This window comes from Podarcis raffonei, chromosome 6 (genome assembly GCF_027172205.1).
Source record: "Podarcis raffonei isolate rPodRaf1 chromosome 6, rPodRaf1.pri, whole genome shotgun sequence".
NCBI classification, from domain to species: Eukaryota; Metazoa; Chordata; class Lepidosauria; order Squamata; family Lacertidae; genus Podarcis; species Podarcis raffonei.
The window spans coordinates 53,621,412-53,643,245 of record NC_070607.1 but is presented as its reverse complement, the minus strand read 5'-3'; positions in this window follow the sequence as shown (position 1 = coordinate 53,643,245).

Below are 21,834 nucleotides of genomic sequence, written 5' to 3'. Positions count from 1 at the left end.
GTTTTGGAGGAGTGGTGGTGAGATGTTGGGAGGAAAAGACAGAGCTACAGCTGCTATGTAGTCTTCCCTTTCACCCGCTAAGCTAGCCTGCTGGCCAGGAGAGGATACCATCCTGTCACCAGTGTGGAAGTCATGTTCAACGACCAGTCTAGCTGGCTTCTATACATGTCATGGGAAGTATAAGGACTTGCTGGAAAATAAGACTCCAAGATGGTTATCACCAATGGAAGCTAAGGCAGTTAAAAAGCTAAATATGGAGTCGAAATGGCCAAGATATTGGGAAATCTTGGAAAAGGAAGGGGACAAACTGAGATTGCAGAGTTTTGAAAAATTAAAAGGGAAGGTGAGAGATTGGTTACATTACCACCAAATAAATGAAGTGTTTAAACTAGACAGAAAAATAGGCTTCCAGGTGGAAAAATCAAAATTAGAGACTGAACTGTTAGAATCCAGCACTAAGAATTTGTCAAAAATGTATGATCTGCTGCTGAAATGGAATACACAAGATGAAATGGTAAAATCAAGTATGATTAAATGGGCTCAGGACGTTGGTCATAACATCATGTTTGCTGATTGGGAAAAGTTGTGGACCACCGGGTTGAAGTTTACGGCGTGTAACGCCTTAAGAGAAAATATAATGAAAATGATTTATAGGTGGTACATAACCCCAGTCAAGCTTGCAAAGATCTATCACTTGCCCGATAATAAATGTTGGAAATGTAAAGAAAAGGAAGGTACATTCTTTCACCTCTGGTGGACGTGCCCGAAGATTAAGGCATTCTGGGAAATGATTTATAACGAACTGAAAAAGGTATTTAAATATACTTTCCCCAAGAAACCAGAGGCCTTTCTCTTGGGTATTGTCGGCCAGGGGGTGTTAAAGACAGATACAACTTTTTTTATGTATGCTACAACAGCAGCTAGAATACTTATTGCAAAGTACTGGAAGACACAGGATCTACCCACACTGGAAGAATGGCAGATGAAGGTGATGGACTATATGAACTTGGCAGAGATGACGAGCAGAATCCGAGACCAGGGAAGAGAAGCGGCGGAAGAAGAATGGAAAAAGTTCAAGGACTACTTAAAGAAATATTATAAAATTGGAGACAGTTAGAATGATGTTGGATTAAAACAAATGGTTACTATTAGTAATGGTTATGACAAAGAGAATAAGGGTGATTAGCACAAATTTATAATAAAATTAGGCAAGATTTCGCTGAATAACTGTAAGAATTTGGAATACAGAAACGGGAAGTAAGAGGAGGTCGAGGAAGTAAGGTTTAGAAATTGGGTTACGAAATGGTACTTGTTTTATGTTTTATTATTGTTGAATGTTTGTTCATGTATGTTTTGTTTCTGTTATATAAAAAATTGTTCAATAAAAATATTATAAAAAAAAAATATATATATACATGTCATGGGAAGGCACTGTTTTGTCCCTTGCCTGCAAAAAACCTTAGGGTGGTCTTGGTAAGGAGTGGCGTATATTTTACATTGACCCTTATTTTACCTTCCAAGGGGAGGCTTTTTCTGTGTCATGTACCAGAACTGATGCTGGTGGCACTGCATCATTTCTGGCCCAGCTTTGTTGACACATCCAGCTGGACCAGTTTTGCCATCCCAGGGGAGCAGTGGGTGGCGCCGTTCCCAACAGTCCCGCACAACAGCTTCTCATGCTTGACCCCGTGCATTTCCTTACATCTGTGGCTGATTTGCTTGTCCCACAGTAGACTTTAGAATCAGCTCTCAGATGAGCTGTATCTCCAGACCTAGAAACCCACTGCTACCCTAGCTTCACTCCATGTGAAGGATTTCCCTGGCAACAACAGTAAACTAGTTTCCACACCTCTTTGCACATGCGATTAAAAGTATCATCTTGTTGCTTTTGCTTCCTGGCTGTTGCTATAATATGATAGTGTCTTCAGGTTTATTTATTTCATTGTGTGTCCAAATGGCCCAGGATACTACAGTGGCACCTCAGGTTAAGAACTTAATTCATTCTGCAGGTCCGTTCTTAACCTAAAACTTTTCTTAACTTGAGGTACCACTTTAGCTAATGGGGCCTCCCACTGTCGCTGCACGGCCGCCGCATGATTTCTGTTCTCATCCTGAAGCAAAGTTCTTAACCCGAGGTACTATTTCTGGGTGAGTGGAGTCTGTACCTGAAGCGTCTGTAACCTGAGGTACCACTATACAGTTGCATTTTTGTGTCTTTTCCGTCCTTGTGAAATATGCACATGTACAGAGTACACAAACATACTTTTTGTGACTCTGCTCTCCTGTTGCCCATGCAGAAGTCTGTATCATGCCTTAAGAGGGCTCTTACAGGGCTCTTCCAGTTTCATGGGCATAGACAGGATTTTTTGGGGGAAGGGGCAGGCCTTTTGTTGCCCCCCCGAAACTCAGTTTGCTATGTATTTTTATTGGTTTTTATTGTTGGGGGGGATTGCCCCTTCCTGCCCTCCCTTGGCTACGCCCATGTCCAGATTACCTATTTACACAAAGTTTACATGAAGATTAAATAATTTCCGGTCTCTATGTGCATTCCATTCTGATTTGTTTGTTGGAAGTTATATGCCAATGAACATTCACCCTGCGTTTATTCTTATTTGCTTCTGGGGAGTTTATAGGTCTTCCTGTTAGTCATTCACCCATTCCACACTTTTAAGCACATTTCCAAGTCACTTTCCTAACTGCAGAAAATCCATTTCCTTTTCAAAGCAGATTTGTTGAATTAGAGCAACATAGCTGAATCCATTTCAAATGTGCAAGTCTAAATTTCCCAGTAGGCGCTTTAATCCCTCCCACAATACCCTGACAGTCTGAAGGCACCCACAATGTCTATTTGTGACTGGTCTACCAGTTGATCAATGTCCCAAAAGAATGTTAGGAATCAACCTCTAATCCTGGTCCTACAGAGAAATTGGGCCGGCTCTGAGAAGGAGCTGGGCTCCTTCCACTCTCTATGCACACAAAACCCCTATTGTCAGGGGCAACTAGGAATTCGGAGACTTGCATTCTGCTGGAGTAAGGGAACTTCCTGCAGCCAGAGCAGAGAGAGGAAAGCAGCTTGGACAAATGTGTAGCATTATGGCAGCTATTGAAATAACAGGCTTGGGCATATAGCCAGTTACTTGGGGGATGTTCTGGGGGGGGGGCCTTGGACACATGCACCCCTTGACAGTTTTCCTTTCTGCACTCCCTCAAACCACAGCAATGGGCTCAGACCAAACAGCTAGAGGGGCTGTTACTGAGACACACAGCATCTCATCCTGTATGGGAGCTATGGGGCACTCTACCCCCAAATCTACTTATCTCTTTGAGCTATTACTAATTGTGTTTAGTTGTCTTTGAGAGGATGGCAGAAAAACAAGTCGATCATGTGAATACTTGCTTTTTTTCTTATGGGGCACCCTCCAAGTAGTACATCAAGCCCATCTCCCCCAGGCCTAGCTGGGAAGTATAAAGATGTGAGAGCCATTGTGTGCTTTTGGTTTGTTTTTTTAAAGTCGTACAAACAAACGAATGTACAGTTTAGGATATGTGCAAAGGGCTTCTTCATTCATCCTCAAAGATGTGCAGACAGTATTTCCCAAAGTTAGTTTCCCATTTATTGTTGGTGTTTGTGTGTGTGTGCACTAGCTGAAGGCATCAGTATGCCACCAGCTCTAGCTTGCTGGCAATTGGCTACTGATGCAGACACAGGGCCTTGATTGCTATTGACCAATTTGATCAAAAGCTGTCCTCAGGCAGAAGATCAGTTGTAGGCACATATGGTAAACTTCATTGCACAGGTTGTAAGCAGGGGATGTTGAGGGATGCAATGCCTCATCTGGAGATTTGAAACTTTATGGGTCCTCTAGAAAGAGCTATCAACACTAACGGGTTAGAATATGGTAAGTTTTCTCTCTCGACCCCATGTTTATAGGGGGAAGGGAGAGTGAGATCCATGAAGGACCTGAGTGAGAAAGCTTTATTCAGTAGTGCAACAGAGGAAAAACAAAGATTCCCAATGGGAGGCCAGCCCTCTCATTAGACAGAGTGGGGCAACTGCCCTAGGCGTCAAATGTTGTAGGGTTAGATGGAGCTGCCCTCTTGCCCTCTGCTGGAGGATACAATTGTGTACCACCCTGCCTGTCCTGTGGGCCTCCATAATAAGCCAACTTCTGTCAGGTGTGGTGGACGACAAAGTCTCCTTACTACTATGAAGGTAAATTCCAGCTACCAGACCCATCACCTTCTGCTTATAGAGAAGTTGCCATCTTGTCTTTCACTCCAGGCAGAAAAATGTCTTGAACTGGTCTTGATTTCCAGCAACTGGTATTCAGAGGCAAATTTCTAAGATACCAATCCCCCCCATTCATGTGGGCGAGTGCACTTTCAGAGAGAGTCTATGGAGTATAATTCTACACGTAGTCACATTCATCATCATAGAATTCTCCCCGCAGAGCAGAGACGAACTGTCATGACTTACACAATTCATCGGCTAACTGTGTGAAGCCTTTGTTAGGGCATGATAAAGAGTGCCTGCAACCCGGGGACTTTTAGGGTGGTAGGAGCCAAAAGGGTCTCAGGGATGTTTTCTCTGTGCATAGAGGAATTCAACTTTGGGAGAGCTCTCCAGTTTTCCAGTTTTAGATCACGGCCTTCAATAGCTTTTTATCCATGAAAAACACATCAAGGACAAACTACACATGAGAATCATCATGTGTAACTTGGTCCACTTAGGGCAGGAAATCATCCCAGAAACAGAACATAAAAAAAATCCTTGGCCATAAACAGCCATGTTTTTTGTTATACCCAAAGCCCAAAGGAGGGGAACTACAACTCCCATCGTCCCTGACCATTGCCCATGCTGGATGATGGGAGTTGGAGTCAAGCAACGTATGGACCAACTCTCCATTCCTGCAATGGCCATAGTGCCTTCTGTGGGTGCACCATGAATCAACCAAGCTGGTATCCAGTACATCATCATGGCAGCATGCTAGGTGCCAGCTTCCTTACACCTAGTCTGGTGGGGGTGGGGGGTGGGGAGCTGAAGTTGCCCCCTTCCTGAGAACTTTGGTAATCCTGACCATCATCTGTCATCAGCAATAAGTAGGGACAGGGGAGAAATTTGATTCAGTCCACATTCAAAGGTGAATCTATCAGATTTGCACTTTTCAAAACAATATGAGAATTGAAATAGAGCCATCCTTCGAAATTCATACTTATGCAAATTTTGCAATGCCATTCTCCAGTCAAACAATGTGTACAGATATGTATTATGTTCAGGAGAATTGCTTGCAAAGTGTGCACACCAGTCAAAACCACGTAACAAACATGTGTTTGTCAAGAGAAATTTGCACTCACTAAAACGCCAGTGAATTTTCATTTAGATTTTATTTTCATTTTCTATTTTTAAAAGGCTGCAGAAATACGGAGAGCTGAATTTAAGACTGGAAAAATGAGAAAGCAAGAAAACTGATCGTTGCATCCCTATTGGCAAGGCAACCTCTGCAGCCTATGGGCTGGATGAGGTTCCAGGATTTTGCTGCCTCTGCTGGTGCTTGAAGCCCCTCCTGAGGGTGGGGGAATACGATCAAGGTGGGCGATTTTTGCACCGACTGCAGTACAAGCCTTTCAAGTCCCAGCTGGAGGAAACCGGCTGAACGGTAGCTAGTTGCCTTGGCAGCTCCTTTGACAGCCTGTTTTACGCAGCAAGAGTAATGCAGAAGTTCCTGCTCGGAGTATAAAGCAGACACTAAAAATATCCCTGTGTGCAAGAAGCTTCCCAAGGAGGCGGCAGCCGCGTGGCAGCATCTCTAATGAGCGAGCCAGCGAGCGAGGAGTTCATCCAAGGACAGGAGAATGTTCCCTGCCTCCTCCCTCTCCCACTCCTCTTTGCTGCTGCATTATCAGGTGCTGCTGGCTGGCTGGCTGGCTGCAGATCACTCCAGCACCCTGAAAGGGATGCCAGCTGCATTTGTGAGCAGGGAGATGCAAAGGGAGTCTTAAAAGATGGCTTTTAAATGGAGAGAGGGGGGTGAGAGAGAGAGAAGAAGGAATGTAGCGGTGGATTCTTTTTACATGGGAGAAGGAGGAGAGGGTGCTGTGATCTATACATAGCTGCAGAGTTGTTTCTCTTAATGAAAGCAATGAGAATACAAGCCACGTACAAGCCGTCTAAAGCTGGCAGCAAAGAAGTGGGTCAGATTAGGCATTAGGGCTGTGGCAGTGTAACAGATCTAGAATGAGACTCCCTCGAGCTCGTGTTTCCAATGGGGGCCAAGGTGGTGCTGTGTGCAACTGGCAATCCTGTCCTCGCAATGTACAAGAAGCAGCCCTACCGTTAGGCAGAATGAGGCAGCTGCCTCAGGTGTTGGGTGCTGAGGGCAGGATGGTGGTGGCAGGCCCTCTGAACCCACGGAATAGCCTGCTGTCCTCTGGTGTAGTGGAGGATATGGTACCACTTCCAAGTTGGATTCACAATTCACCTACAATGCCAGTCAACTTCTGTACATGGAACCGTGGCGCAGTGGGGGGGGGTATCTTCTTCTTCGCCACAGACCGAAAGCTAAAAGTAGAAATTAGTACTGGGTACAAGATCCGGCATGCTGCAAATCTCATCTCTCCCCTTTTTAAAAAGCAAGCTTCTACCCAGAAGTCACCATGAACTCCTCCCTTGTTCACTGATGATGGCAATGGCAACCACCAGAGAGGTGCCAGAACTGAGTCCCAGTGTGTTCCAGCTGAAAAAAGCCCTGGATCAGAATCTGGTTGCCATGTGCCTACTTTCAACCTCCGCTGTTGGAGGCAGTGTGCCTCTGCATACCAGTTGCTGGAATGGCCCTCAGGCCCTTTTGTGGGCTTCTCACAGGCATCTCGTTGGCCCCTGTGAGAACAGGATGCTGGACTGGATAGGCCATTGGAAAGCTCCAGCAAATTTCTTTCTATGCTTTTAAATGCTAAAGATCCATGCTCCCTTTTGCATCTGACCATCTTCGAAATACATTATGTGAAGCAAGCAAAAATGGGCACACGTACTTAAACTGCACAATGCATATTTACAAATGGACATCACAAAGATGGCACTAAGACAGCATTTTGCTTTGGGCAATTGACCTTCTCTTTTGAGTGACTGACCTGCTGATAACAATCACCAACATTCAGCATTTGGGGGCTGGGGAATGTCATTTCCTTCCCATTATGGCCAAGATCATGCATACTTGTTGGAAGGGACAGTTTCAGGGACTTTCTCTGAGGTCCATTTTACTTGAGACAGCGACTACCTGGTCTCCATAACCTGGGGAAAGTCCAATGCTGTCAACCTTCCTTCAAGAGGTGAAAGACTGTCAGGCATATTATGTATGGCTGCCTATTGCTACCTATTGGGAAGGGCTGGGGAAAATACCCACTGCGCACGGCTGACAGGTAGTTTCCTTATTGCCTTACTGCCTTCCCAGTAACCCTTTACCCAGATGCCTACCAGCTTATTGCTCCTGGCAGCTGCTCAACCTGTTGAAAATGTTCAGCTCTATTTGGCAATGTCCGTGGGATGCATATGTTACACAAAGATCTTCTGGATGGGATGGAAGGGTGCAAGGAGGGACGGCAGAAACTGCCCAAGGCATTTGGGTGCCTGAAGTAGAGCAGCAAATGGTGCTCCACTTTCTCCATAAGTCAAGGTGTAAGACAGCATTGGGTACACAGACTGGTAGCAGTTTGCCAGGGAAGCTCTTCTCGGTCCTGTGTGGAGAGGCTGGGGATCAAAGCTGTGACTGTGGGTAGAGGGAAGTAGTAGCAACTTACCCTGTTCCCTTCCCACCTAACCTTCCTCCACTGTGTCTCCCCAACCTGGTGAATTTCTAGCAGATGAACAGCAGCCTCTCAGTGCGCTAGCTGTGGTGCTGCATTCTGTTCTGATGCCAGAATCTACAAGGACAGCAGCATGGCTGGTCAAAGGTTTCTGGACCACAGACAGCTCCAAGTGAGCAACTTGCACCAACAAAGGTTGAGATCCAATGGAGGATTTCATGCCTCTGCCTCCAGACTACTCCTCCAGGTTCCACCCCCTTGTGGAGAACTTCAGAGCCTTAAAGGCCCAACCCTCTGGCTTGATTCCAAAATGGGAATATGGCTTCCCCTGGGGAATCCTGGGAACAGTAGTTTGTTAAGGGTGCTGGGAACTGTCACTCAGTGAGGGATAAGCTGTGGTTCCCATGACTTTTTGAGGGAAGCCATGACTGTTAAAGTGCTGTTCATGGGGTGCTGTGAACAAATAGAGTGGATGTGACATAAGATTTTTTTTTTAATTGTTCCTGTTCATTTGATATGTTGTGGGCCACTTTGGGCACAGCTTTGGGGGGAAGTGGCATACAAATAAACAGATGATGATTGCATGTGACCATTCTGCAGCGAACACAGGCGCCAAGTGGCATCTCTGGTCTCTTGAGCTGGCACCACATGGTCGCACTACCTCATTCCAGCTTTTTCAGGGCCTTGAAATGCACAAAAGGGCTTGGATTCCGCTCAGAAGGAGAAGATAAGCTCCCCTCCCTCTTCCTGTAATAACATCACAATTTGGCAGCGCAGTGCGAAGGCAAGGGGGATTCTCTCTGGGAAGCTGCCTTTCTCCTTGGAAGCCCCAGAGCCCTTTGTGTCAAAGTGCTGAATGGCGCTCCTCTCAAATTCTGTCCCTGGCACATCAAAGGTCCCGCTCACCCGTGCTCAGCTCTCTCTGCCACCCACCACACCAAAGGCAGCTGGAGGCAGCCCCAGGATGTCTGTCCAACTCCTGCCTGCCTTGGATGGAATAGTGGCTCCCCTTTCATCTGGGGTGAGCCGCCACCATGGAGACGGATGCCTCCATTCAGGGATCTTGTATGGGGAAGACATGAACTGGCTGCCAAGGCTCTCGTGCTGTTCCCAGGAAAGGCAGCTTCTAGAAGGGCTGTGAGCTCCTACCTCTGTGCCAGCATTCCCTGTGGTGAAAAGGGCAGGAAGGACTAAATGTCATCCACTAATCCCTTTAAAAGGCAGGAACAGGGAGCTTCCGATGTATTTGATTAGATATATGCTGGCCCAGTCCTGAAGTTGTGTAACAGTGCTTCCTTATTTAATCCATACATACAATAACCCTGGGAATGGCAACACTCCCATTATACAGATGGGGAACTGAGGCCAAGCAACAATGATACACAGATAGTGAGGTGGGCTTTCATGCCCACGCCCAATACAATACAAATCTTTATTATGGCCACAGACTAGCATAAAAGTGTGGGATACAGTCATTTAAAATCTGAAAAGCATTTTGGAAAGGTAAAAGGTATTAAAACAGAAGGTAAATATAACGGTCTGTAAGAATTGAAAAGAAGGGATAGCAGCATTGGGCAAGTGTGGAGGAGCATAAAAGGTTGACATATAAAAGACTTTAACTATCAATTTACAGAGCACTCGGATATGTGCATTAAATCTGGTTTGTGGCACAGGTCATCCTCCGACGAATTTTGAGCGCTGCTGTGCAGAATCTAGCAACATTGTTTGTTGCAGCAGGATTGGTACCTGAGAGCAGCAGGGAGGTAGAGAATTGCCCTGTGTGCCCTGGGTACTTATGAAGTAGTGGGGAAATCAGGCTAATGCCCATGACCAAAACTCTGTCCCCTAATTTCTATTGGCTCTCCCTCCATGAGCCAGTGGTGCCAGGACATTGATCCTTCTAGAGTCCTGCACTCTGTGGTGGACACCTAATTTAATCAAAAAGAGAAAAATGACCTATCATTCCTGCTTTTCAGAGGAACACTTCAGTGGTAGGCAACCTCAGACTAATCATCATCATCATCCCTCCTCTGACAGTGGACAGTGCTATATAATATAGGTAGACTTGATCTGTGGCCCTTTGCCTGCAGAAGGTCCCAAGTTCACTTGTGTCTCCAGGCAGAGTTGGAAAAGACTTGGCAGCAGTGCATGATGGTAGAGGAGCAGCAGCCGTGTCCTCCTTGTGGCAGCTGGGCTGCTGAACACCAGGATGGGCTGCAGTGGGGTGAGGCAGTGGTGGAGATAGAGGAGCTCTGGGTTGGTGGCATCAGCATCCTGCAGGTTCACATTACCATGCTTACATGCCACTGCTGGAAAGACTCTTTCCTGAAGCCCTGGAGAACCACTGTCAGCCAAGGCAGGCAGTACTAAGCAAGATGAACCAGGGACTCAGCAGAAGGCATCTTCCTGTGTTCTGAAACAAGGCATCCATGTTGTTTGAAGGGCTCCCTCTGGATATGGGATGTGATCTTTTCTTTAGATTTTGCTTTGCTTCATAACTGACTGAAGCTACTGTCATGGTGTTTGTGGCTAGGAAATGTCTGCTTAGATGAGCACTGACGGCTGGTGACCTTGCTTGCTTGGATGGGGCTCAGAGAAGAACAGTTTAGTCATTGGAATGTAGGTTCTGGAAAAAACAAACACAGGACGGTTAGCTTTACAGCATCGAACAGCCTTGGTGGGGGTTGAAAGACGCACTTGCTGGTGCTGCTTTCAAGGCTACAGCTGTCTGTTTGGGTGCTTCTTGTTTCCCGATGTTACAAAACAGGATCCCATATACGCATTATCTGAATACCAGACCGTACGTAGTCTAAACAGCACCACAAATGCAAAAGAGGGAGATTTAAGCAAGCTTGGGGGGAAACCAGAAAGTTTGCAGAAGTATGAAAATACTTAAAAAAAAACACCTATGGGGAGATCCCTGCCCCACGCAAAAAACAACAACAACCAGGGCAGGAGATTCCTAGCAGACATGGACTGCTGTCAGGCTGTTGTGCCTGGAACCCTGGACCTGAACAGAAGTACTCCATGTTGCAACATTTTGGGGGGTAGGCTAGATGACCCTTGGGTCCCTTCCAGCTCAACAATTCTATGGTTTTGCTGCAGATCCCACTGATATGTCTCTATTATTCTTTCCTCATAAGGAAAGTGCCCTTGGGAAATGCTGCTCCTGGAGCTTCTTATCACTGACTTGGGGAAACAATAGGACACTGGCTGAGCAAAATATGCAAGCTGCCTCCATGGTGTCTGTGCTTGGGTGGGATGCCTATTGCCAAGCAAGCGGTAAGTGAATTTGTACTAATTTCAAGACCATATTCATCTACCAAAGAGGGAATACTTTTTCACATTGAGACATCATAAATCTAACTCCAGAATTTCCAAAAGTTCAGAAAGTTCCAGTTTCCTCGAGGGGGATAGACCAATCAAATAAATTCAAGTGGCAGGTATTTGCATGCTGACATAATGCACACCAGCAATGGATATCTGCTATGGGAAAACAGATCCTACCGTTATCAAATGGGTACAGGTAGAAGGTCTGGGCGTCTGCTATTGATATCAGGCTGGCCTTGTTTGCACCAGTGTAGGCAGATGTGGAACTGCTGTGCAGTACAGTGCAGGTTGCAAATGCGCATTGAACCCGAGCAAGTCTGCAGGACAAGCAAGAGAACTCACCATTTGTCACAGGAACTTGGGAAAATGACTTCTTTGCTCCACATGAGTGCAAGAGTTAATCTGGTGAGTGCATGTGCTTGTTTGCTTGTGTGTGTGCAGCCAGCGAGTCCATTTCCCTTCTACCGTGTTCCCAATAGAAAGTGCTTCGCTTTTGTGCACCTTCCATGTATCAGTGTGTAGCAAAAGAGTATTATCTCATTATTTCTGCTGTGTGCTTTTAGTCAGAGTCTGTATGGGTGCACATGCAGATTCAGCAAATCAGCTCATTGTTTGGCACTGTATTTACTAGGGGCATTCAACCTTAGCACATATATGTGCGCATCCTGTTTGCGCCTACAACTGTGCTTGTTATTCCTATATAGCAGAGGTGTTGGGGGGAGACCTCTGGTCCACAAGCCAAATGTGGCCCTCCAGGCATCTCTATCTGGCCTCCAGAACTCTCCCCAGGCCACTCCTGTCACTGACCCTGTTTTGCACCCCAAGTGCTTTTGCCTGGTGCATGAACTCTGATAACATCTCTTGCTTGTGTGAACGTGTGTAGAAATTAGCCTACTGTACAATGGTGATGTTTACATCAGCTGATCCACCCACTTTTGCTGCTGGCCCCACCCACCAGGGGCAAGTGGCCCTAGGAAGGTTGCCCAGAGGAGAATCCGGCCCCTTGCATTGAAAATGCATCCACATCCCTGAAACCTCGGAAGACATGCTCACAATCTTGTAATCGTTGCATTTGTATTCTGCATGAACATGTTAGGCCTGCATCTGTGCTTCATGTATGCTTCTACTGTATGTGGAGAAAAAGTGTAATAAAAATGAGACATGCCTTCTTTGGTGGTCATGCTTTAATTTTAGCAGGATCTCTCAGGCTGCCAAGGCAGACCCGGTCATCTCTGACACAAGGCACTTCACTCGTTCTTTCCCCTGGATTCCTTGAAATCAGACAGAGTGGCTGCTTCTCTCTCTCTCTCTCTCTCTCTCTCTCTCTCTCTGCTTTTGCCACTGCATGACCAGGGTAGGTAGAAACCCAGAGGAGTCCAAAAGACAGCCAGCGTTGGACCACAAGGCCCAGTCCAGACCCTACCTTGCAATCAGAAACCTTTCCTGGTATTTCTCTCTTCCATCAGCAGTGCAGCAGCTCTCCTGGGAAAGCAGGAGGTAGCAGGAAGAGGCTCCATTAAAGTGAAGAAGACAAAGGAGAAACTGCACAGGCAGCAAAATACGCTTACTGCTTCCAACAATTGCACAGCTCAGGGGAGGTTGTTTTGCTCATGGTCGGCTTCTCGTGATGCGCCTTGTAAATAATGAATGCACATTTGGTGCCATTCTCCTTCTGTTACACCTGCCTTCGCTCTGGGGGTCAAGATACATGTCTCAGTCAGGCTCCCTTACTTTCCGTAGCTGCACATGGTTTTATTATTGATGGGCATGATTATGAGTGGCCACCTCCAAGGCTCTGTGGGATCTCCCTAGACAATGCACCCCACCTCCCTGCTTCTGCAAATCTGGTCTGGGTATCCAGTGGAAGCGAGCCTTTCAGGTGTCATCAGAGAGAGGCGAAATCCCTGCCACCGTGGTGTCTGGCATGGGGAAGGTCGTGTTAACATTTTAATGCAGGGATGAGGAACCCTTGGCCCTCCAGATGCTGTTGAGGGGATTCAGTGTGGCCAATGGTCAGGGATGATGAAAGGTGTAGTTCAGCAATATCTGGAGGGCCACAGGTTCTTCATCCCTGTTTTAGTGAAAAGAAGGTTGTCCAAAAGGTTGTCCCCTCTGCTGGCTGTGCCAACCTGAATGTGGAACAAATAAAAATGTTGTGCTTTTTCATAAGTTAGATTTGTCTTTACAATATATAGAATCATAGAATTGTTGGATAACAAAACTTATCTAGCAGGCATGTTCTTTCCAAGTCTTTTGTGTTCTTTCTTCTGAGGAGGCCTTTAATAACTTCAGTCAAGCTTTATCAACTGCCTTTGCCTTTCTGCAGTATTGACCTCAGATTTATACCAGTCCTTAATGCCTGCAATGCCATATGAATCAGCTATCAGGATCAATTTAAGGCGCTAATGTTGGTGTATAAAGCCCTGAACAGATTCCAATCTGAATACTTGGAAGAGGTGCCCTTCCCAATGTATGCAAACTTGTGCCTTGAGATCTGTGTGGAAGGCCCTTCTCATGGTCACCCCAATGGGAGTGGCTTGTTGTGCAGTGACATGGGGCAGGGTCTTTTCCAGAGTGGCATCCCAACTGTGGAACACCCTTTCAATAGAAATAAGATTGTCCCCATAGTACAGTGGTACCTTGGGATGCGAATGAGATCCATTCCGGAGCCCCGTTCGCATCCTGAATAGAACGTAAGAAGTGACAGTGTGTCTGCACGTGCGTGGGTCACATTTTGCTGCTTCCGCGCATGCGCGTGACACCATTTTGAGCATCTGCGCATGCGCGAGCAGCGAAACCCGGAGGTAACACGCTCCGTTACTTCCGGGTTGCCATGGGACGCAACCTGAAAGCGCACAACCTGAAGCACATTCAACCCAAGGTATGACTGTACCCATCTTTTGGTGCCAATTGAAGGTATACTTTTTCAATCATAAAGGTTTCTGGGGGATATGACTGTGTGAAGGCCACATTCTTTCATACGCTTTAGTTGCAAAAAGTTTTCATTTCATTTTTGTTTTAATTGCCTTTAATGTGCTGCTGTATTCTAAGAGCTGCTGTATTCATACAGAATCATAGAAGGGCTCACAAGGGCCATTTAGTTCAGCTTCTGGGGCTGCTTGTGCACTATTTGTTAATGAAGGGCAGTTGAGAAATGCACTGGCGGAGGAAGAGGAATGCCAGGTGGAGCGCACTGCCCCCGGCAGCGAGATCCTGGTGGGGTGCCATCGCGGCTGCCCCCCGCTTGTGCTGGGCACCACGCCCCCACAGGCGGCATGCCACACCCCCAGGATGTGCGCCAGCCCCACCCCCGCCTGCTCTCCATCCCCTAGTGCTGGAGCATGAAGCTCCGCCACTGGAGAAATGAAGGAAATATTAAAGAAATGGTGTGAGATGAATGCTTAGCTTAGAAAGGAAAGAATCAACAGTTGGTGTTAGCTTTGTCATAAAGCCTGGCATTCCAACACTGCAAAACAAAACTGCTTGAAGATGCCTATCAAAGACTGAGATGTCTAAACTCCTCAGGTGTACCAGGAACAAGGCCCTGCAAGGCCCCTGTAAGTGCACCCTCATCGCCAAATCAAGATCAGCACAGAGCACAGACTTGTGCTGCTTGCAGCCCGTGATCAAGATAGCAAAGGGCAGGAAAGGTGGAGGCCTTGAGCAACTGATCCCCTGATCTCTGGGGGAAAGGTTGGGCTTCATGCACAATAACAACAACAACTAGTAGTAGTAGTAGTAGTAACCATCATTATCTTCATAGTACATCAGACAATATTTCCCGTATCCCCAGACCAGAATACGAGGGTTGAGAGAGAGAGAATCTTGCCTAAGGCAACCTAGTGAGTTCAAGGCAGAGGTGAGATTCGAACCGAGGACTCCCAATTCAAATATATCAAGCTCTTAGCCATTTACACAACAGCTTCTGCTAAATCAAATGCTCTGTTTGGCCACTTTCCACCAGTGGAAATCCTGTTGGCCGAACTTCTATCCACCAATACTCTGGGCAGGTAGAATGAGGAGCAGAGATTTCCAGAGGTGCTTTGGGCTGGGCAAATAGAGATGTTATAAGAATTGGAAGATGTCAGAAATTAAAATCAATGTACTTAGGTGCACAAAGTAAACTTGCATACATAAGTACATAAGCCGCATTCCTGAAATAGTACAGGAGAGCCATCCAGAAGCCATTTTGACTCTCTTAAATGACCCCAAATATTGTCTCTGAAGTAGGAAAACCTTTCCCAATAGTTCTTTTCCCTTGCAAAATCCTTCAAGGTCATGTGAATGGATAGACTTCTCACATGAATAGGGAAGGTCCTCGACAATAGTTTCAGGAACAGGGGTATTTATCATTTCAAAAGAATGGCCCAGACTGGCCAAGGTGGGGCAATCAGCAAACATTATCTTGACAGACAAGAGACAAGCCAGACTCTCAAATTTCTGCTGTAACACACCTCTTTCTGTGACGCTTGTGTGATGCTTTTGGGTGGTCTTTGACTAAGGGGTTGGGAAATAGCTGAAGTTTTGCACACTCTAGTTCTGGGTCCACCAACAATTGGGAAACACTGGCCTGTGAGCGCTCCAACTGGAGAACAACCCTTACCAAAGGCGTCATGAACTTTGAAGATGCTCAAACTCAGGACAAAAGGGAGAAATGTGCTAGGAGGAAGGCATGTTTGGCAAACCCTCACCATGATCAACTCCTGCCCAGAAACCTATGTCCCCACTGTGGAAGGACGTGTGGATCCAGAATTATGGACTCAGTGTTAAGACCGTGTTCATGGAAGACAATCTTACTCGGCTACAAGTGATCACAAAAGAAGAAGGAGGAGGAGGAAGAGGAGGAGGAACTCTGTTGCAACAGAAAAAATAAATATCTTCCTTGCTTTTATTCTACTGCTTCCTGCCTCTACTCTTCCTTCTCTGACCAATAATAGACTTATGGTACACTGAATCCTTTCATGGGGAGTTGGGCTATAAAAGCCAACCCCATTTTTTTCGTACAACAGAGACCTCAGACACATCTAACCTCCCGTCCCCCAGCATGGCAGCTTGGTTGGAACTGAGACCTAAAATAGCTTCTATAGCCATGAAAGATGCCCCTCAGTGCTTCCCTCTAAGCCTGTGCATAGCCTGTTCATGGTTACACAGAAGTGAGGCTATGGCTCTCTGCACATGTTCCAAGGTGCTCTTTGCACTGCATGTTCTAAAACTGAGCTCGAGCACAGAAAATGTATTCTGTGGCAGAGCCCTAATGAGTCCTGGCTCCAGCGGCATAGCTAGCCGCTCGGGTGCCTGGTGCAGGTGCGTGTCCTGCAGCTGGAGGCAGGGTGTTTCGCCCATGGGGGCGGGACGAGCCGCTCTGACACTTGGAGCCTCTCCACTGCCTCCCCCTCAGCTGTAGGGCAGCTGAGGGAGAGGCAGCGGCGGAACAAGCTGATCAGGTGCCTGGGGCGACACACATGCCCTGCACCCGGCGGGGGCCAGCCAGGGCAGGATGCTCAATGGGGCCTCTGAGGAGTCTGCCTGCCTCCTCCGACACATCCGCCCTACAGCTGAGGGGGAGGCAATGGGCAGGCTGTTTGGGGCAGCGTGGAGCCTGCGGGCACTCAAGCCACTGTGTCACTCCCAGGAGAGAAGCGTGGCTCGGGCGTGCTGCAGGCCCCACAGTGAGTGCTCCCACCATTTTGTCAACCCCCTCAGTGGGGACACCCAGGGTGACCCGCCCCCACTGCACCCCCTTGCTACGTCCCTGGGGATAGGCAGTAGGCAGGTGCAAGTCCCATGCTGCTGTTTCAGGCAGCGCAGGCGGCTAAGCCACCACATCACTCTTAAAAAGTTTTGTGAGCTGATTTTTAAAATAAAAAACCCTCATTTTGTCACCCCACGCTCAGTGATGGCACCCAGGGTGGACCGCACCCCCCGCACTCCCCTTCCTCCACCCCTGCCTGGCTCAAACCAAGCCTTGATGCACATGTGGCTGAGGCTTCTGTGGGCTGAGTTGTGAGGCCATGCACACACAGCAGCCACACCCTACAGATACTGGGAGCATTTTGGGGCCGTCTGCATCCCTCTTTGATGAGAGCTACTCCCAGAGAAGCCGCTAACTCCTCTGCGCAGGATAAAGGAAACTCAGTGTAAAAAAAATTTGACCTTCGTGTTCCACACTATGAGGATGAGATATCTATATAGAAAACAAAGTAATTGTGTTGATGAGTAAGAAAATTCCAAAATCCATATAAGGGCAGAACCTTGATTAAGGTCATGCCAACATTTCAAAAACGAATGAAAGCTTTCGAGTTCTCCCAAACTTTTCAGACTAGAAGATAAACAGAGCACTGGGGAAACAGGGAGTGTTCACAGACTTAAGATGGGAAGGAACATTCATCTGCAGGCTTTCTCAGCCAAATGAGAAGGCAGCACAATTGTGATTTCCAGTAGCACTAGGGGGAGAATGTGTGTGTGTGTGTGTTTACTTTCATCCAGGAATCTCTGAAATGTGCTTTTGGTCTCAGAGAGCCTGAAGTGTGAGTCACTGCTGTGGTTTAGAACGTGACTCACTCCTGCCACTCTTCAGGTAGGTCATGATTTGACTGCCAAGTCTGGGGAGAGATCCTGGCCTCCTGCTCTCGGCCCTTCGCATTAGCAACACTTGCCAGGGAGAACAGAGTGGGAGGAGAAAGAGCAGGGAGGGGGCTGGATGGGAAGAGCGGGGAGGAATGAGCAATAGCAAAAGGAAAACATTACACACATAGGAAAGAAATCGTGCCTGCTGCTGTGGTTCTTCCCAGCCAGATGAAAGAGCCAGGCAAGCTCATCGTCAGCCTTATTAGTCAGGGAACAGAAGCTGAAGAGGCTGGCTGCTCGGAAATAGATCAGCCCACAGAATTCAGGTCCAGGAGTTTCTGCTTATGGAGTCCTTAGCCTTAGATGCACAGTTTGAAGGGTCACAGGCTTCCTTCCGCAAACTTGGTATTAGGGCCCCTCCAGATGTACTGTTTGTCGTGCATTCATGATGATTTGTGCTCATGAGGGTATTGGGGTGATTGTACATGATCCTGCTTCTTTCAATATTACTTGCGTTGCAGAAGTTTCAGGGTGGGCATACTGCTTTGTTTCTAATCCGTGCATGACCTGTAACTTCCTACTAAAACCCTGTACGTTTTTGTATCACAAATATTGCAGTTTATTTTGCTTTAAAATTTTGTCCTTCTTCTGTTGCTATTAGAGTGCTGGTGTGCCCCTCTAATAGCAACAGGGAAGCCCTGCAGGAAAATGAATGAAACAAAATGATGTGCAGACAATCTGGTATAAATTCACCAGTAATGCACTATTATATAAATGACATTTTGCAACAAATCAACACCCAGTCTGGCAAGGTTGCCAACTCCTGGGGACTGAGCCCTTCTGGGCCCCTCAAATTTTGTGGGCCAGCCCCCCAATGTCCGAAAAGTGTGGAGCTGAGCATGGTGCAGCTTCAGTGGCTGACTCCGGCTGGTGGTGGTGCCAGGAGCAAGTGGCGGAGAAGCCATTGGCCATTGAAGCCATGCTGCCACCATGTTCAGCTCCACCCCCTGCTCCTCCCAATGTCCTGATGTCATGCGTGCAATGTTGCCTCCCCCCATCACTCTCACAAGCTGGCGCCTCTGCAGTCTGGAAGGACCCTTAGAGGAAGTAAAGAGCATTCCTAATGGGGGTTCCTGTCCCTTGCCTGCAGGCCTATCAGAATAAAATGTTGCATAGGGCTGGCCATATTACTTTGCATAAGGGGCAAATGAGCATTTGAAAATGCTCAAGGGGAAAGCTGCTGGTGGTAGAAAAGAGGGTACCACTTCAGACTACAGATGTGGAATCCCATTGATGAATGTTCCTTAAGGTAAGAACAAAACACCTTGCAAATAGACAAAGAGCACAAGAGGGAGGGAGCTAGGCAGAAACCTTTCCCTTTAATAGGCTGGTGGGTTTGTTGGTATGTGTGTGTGTTAAAAAAAATTATACTGAATTTTTTCCTAGGGAAACATTAAACAATTGCATGCCCTCACCTGCTGCCATGCATTGTGCAGACGACGGTATTGCTGCATTCAGAATTCCACCAGCCTCATTCTATTGAATGTGTATTGTAACAGCTGGGGAAGGATCACAACCTCAGGATCAAGGGATGCCCTTGAAGGTTCGGTAAGAGGGGAAGGCAGACAGTGGCACACACGCACTCCAACTGTGTCTCAGAGCATGTGATCGCAACAGTCACACTGCAGCTAATCAAAGTGCTGCTCTGATTCTTCAGGCAGAGGGGCAGAGTGCTACTGCTGCAGTGGTGCCCTGGCCCAGAAACCCCTCCTGCCTGCAGCTATCATTATGACTGGCCATTAAGGGAATCCCCAGGGCTTGGAATAGGCTTGTTCCCAGAAGGCTTCTCAGCATCCCTCCTCCACGTTTGGCCAGCAGCAGGTGCTGGCAGTGAGCAACCGGCCCACGACTACATGAGCAGTGATTTTGTGCTGCTGCGTGGGTGGGTTTTTTTATTTTCCTTGAAGGGGGCTTGGAAGCTGCCAGGGCAGGCACCTACTTAAAGCTTCAAATACTGATGAGCAGGGAGGTAAGGGAAACCAAAGGCGGGGAGTGAATGCGTGGGTGGGGGCTGTGATGCAGAAGATACTCCAGAATCCTTCTTGCTGCAGCCAAGGAAGGAGCAGAATCAAATGAGTGGCAACCGTCTCTCTCTTTCTCTCTTTCAGAAGGCCAAAACTGGCTAGTCCCACTCTGTCGTGGCAGCTGTGCCTGTAAAAATGACAGGCATCTCCCACTGAGGCAATCAGGCAAGAGGAAATGCCCACTAAACTGTGGGAGGGCCCTAATCTCTTCCATCACATCCACAGATGGGAAGGGTTAGTCTGCAGGCAACATGAATATTACAGCAACAGCCCCAGGCCCTCTGCCATTGCCAGACATCGCCACTTACTCTGGTATTAATATTGGAGGTGGTAGAGGGAGGATGCATGGAAAACAAAACCCCAACCCCTCCCATAAGAGCTGGTCCTTCCCTCACTCTGCTGTTGTCATAGGGCTAACGCAGGGAAATTGTGCCTGATGCTGCCATGCATTACAGCATTGACAGGGAGAGCCCACACGACTGTGGCCACAATTTCCTCCTCTTGCACAATGAAGACGGGTGGAGGAGGGAAGCCTGCTTGCATCACCTCGTCACTCTTCAGCACTGAGGAGGAGAGGCAGAAATCTGCTGTGGGGAAGCCCCCCTAAGGGTAGTCTGGTGCCACAGCTGGTCCTCTCCATCCTCCCCCTTGGCTCCATTCCTGCAGCTGAGCTTGGAAGCAGAGAGTGGGCAGGGGAGGGGTTGGGGGTGTTCTCGCAGCAAGCAAAAGAGAATGTGAACGGGTAATTTTTTGAGAGTGATTTGCATCCAGCTTGGACCCAGGTATCTGAAGGGTGGCCTGCTCCAAGTTGCTAAGACCTTCACCTGAAGACCACCACCTTCTAAGGCAGCCTTCGCTAACCTGGTGGCCTTTGGACTATAACTCCCATCAGCCTCAGCCAGCATAGCTGGCAAATTGGAAAAGGCTCTTCTAAGCAAGGCAGATTGTACCAGTGACAGGGCCTTCTTGGGAGTGGTGCCGCAGCTAGTGAACACATTCCCTAGAAACGCTTGCCTGGCACCCTCCTTGATAAGTGTCAGGCACCAGATGAAAGCCTTTCTCTTGGCCCAGGCTTTTTAACAAGTGTAATTATGATTTCATTCCAGTGACTGCTGGCTTATTTGACAGTTTATCTGCTGCTTTAATTCCTGCTTTTCTTATATTTGAAATAATTGGACCAATTGATTGGACTTAGCTGACCCACCCTGGCCCACCCTGCTCCCTCACCCAGGTCTTGGTGATGCACACCTGGTCAGCCTGCTCATCCACAGTCAAATCATGAATTAGCATGCTTTTATTATTGTGAATAGACCAGAAGTAGAACTTCCAGATTGTTGGGGACAGTGGTAGAGCCTCCAATGGTACTCTGAATAGGAGGAAGCTTGATTGGGGGGGGGGTATCAGGTGCATGCAAGCACCTATTATCACCCCTTTAATGTCTCCATCTATAATGACTATCCATTCCCTTGATCACTGAGATTGGTCACCCAACCACCCCCTCTTTCAGTAATATCTTTCCCCAGAGACACATGCTGCATATGGAACATTCTGCAAAAGAAAAGATGAAATATACAGTTGATCATAACAGCAGGCCATGTTGAGAGTTGCAATCTAACAACGCCCTGGCGTGAAGATGGTTGAATCCTAAGAAAAGCCAATGTGCTGAGTAACATAGTGGGCTCCTATCATCCTATCATTGCTGCTGCCAGTGTCCAATGCCTGCAGCAGCCCCTCATTTGTGCAAGCAACCTACTGTTTGCCCCCACCCCATATTTGGGACAGTCCTGTTCGCATGGCAAGAGAAGGGTGTAGGTTGAGTGGATCCAGCCAGAAGTCACCTTGCTGGGGGCGCCACAAGCACACATCCAGCATGCAATTAATTCCACCCAGATTGGCAATGCTGCATTGACTAAGGCTGCCAGGAGTGGTCTGGCCGATGCTGCACTGTGAGCTGGGCGCAAGTCGAAGCAGTGGCACGGCTGCTGATGCAGAATGTACTGAACTCTCCAGGGATCCCCTTGAATCTCTGATCATGCCCATTGGCAACGAACTG